Genomic DNA, 1,337 nt, shown 5'->3' on the forward strand with positions numbered 1-1,337 from the left:
ACCGAGCGCGGAGAGGGGAGGTGTTTGTTCCTAGTGCGTTGGGGCTGCGGGTTTCCCGCCTGCCAGAGGAACCGGCAAGGGGGCCTGCGCACGCAACCACGCAGCGAGGCTCTCTGCCGACAGGACGCAATGCAGACGCAAGCGGCCGCCACGCAGCAGGATGGCGTCGTGAACGGGGCGCCCCACCGGGTCCGCCCTTTTGCCGCAACGGGGATAATCTCCCGGGAAGATTGCTGTAGGGCACAGGCGGCCAAAAGCCTTTTTCTGTTGGTCTTTCCTTTTCTTTTGTTTCAGCTGCCTCACCGCGGAAGACGACGGTTGGGGTGCACGCAAGTGCCGCGGATGAGCATCGGACTCCAAGCGGGCCGGTGAGCCGGCGCCGTGAGGGTGCGGTGGAGTGCTTTTGGGGGTGGGGGGCTTTGGCTTAGAGCTGCCGTGGGTGGTGTTATTTGCGTGCAGCGTGCTGGGGGTGCGCCAACAAAAAAGTGGCGGGGGTGTGATGCCGCCGAGCGCCCGAATGCTGGTCGGAGTGGCGGGGAGGAGAAGAAGGCTGCGGAATTTCTGGGGCCGGGAGGTGCACCAGCAGCAGGTGACGATAGCGTACAACGACGTGTGCGCCGTGCGTGGTGGGTGAAGCGGCTTCGTGTTTCCTCTTCGGGCTCGCTGCGTGGCGCCTCACGTCCACGGGCCCCGTGGCGCGGCTGGGGAGCGGGCGGTGGTTGCGTTTGAGGTGGCGGTGCCACCGCGAGAGTTTGTGTGTTCTTGTGGCCGCACAACGAAGGCTTCTGCTGCATGTGTGGTTGCGTTGCTGCGGCTTTGATTATTCCAGGGTGACGTGAAAATAAAACAAAAAGAAATGTTGGTGGTGGGCGCCACTGCGGGGTTTTTTTTTAGCTTTTTTTACTTTGTTTCTGTGCTGCGCCCCACTCCCGCTGCACTGCGCTGAGGGAAGTGGGGGCGGCGTTGGGCGGTTTGTGGGGGGCCTGCGGCGGGAGTTTCGGCGGGCACTTGCGCCTCCCTCCTTTCGGTTTGTTTCCTCCGCGCGAAGGCCGCAGACGTTTGCGGCGTGAGTCCCGTGCGGGGCGTGTGGGGGGTGCCTTTCTTTAGGCCGCTGCTCTTCTTCTTCCGGCTCCTTCTGCTGTACGTTTGCTCCCCCCCCCCCGCTTCTCCCTTTTGCCAGCAAGACACACACACACGCACGCCGAAGGAAAAGAGAGACCAAACGCTGCTTTTTGCCGCTGTGCGCTTCGAAGGCTCTGCCGCTACCGCCGCCAGCAACACACCGCACACACGCACGCACAGCCGTCGCTGCCTGAGCGGCCCCACCGCAAGGAGAG

Source organism: Trypanosoma conorhini (genome assembly GCF_003719485.1).
Source record: "Trypanosoma conorhini strain 025E chromosome Unknown Tco_14.4_contig_01487, whole genome shotgun sequence".
NCBI lineage: Eukaryota > Euglenozoa > Kinetoplastea > Trypanosomatida > Trypanosomatidae > Trypanosoma > Trypanosoma conorhini.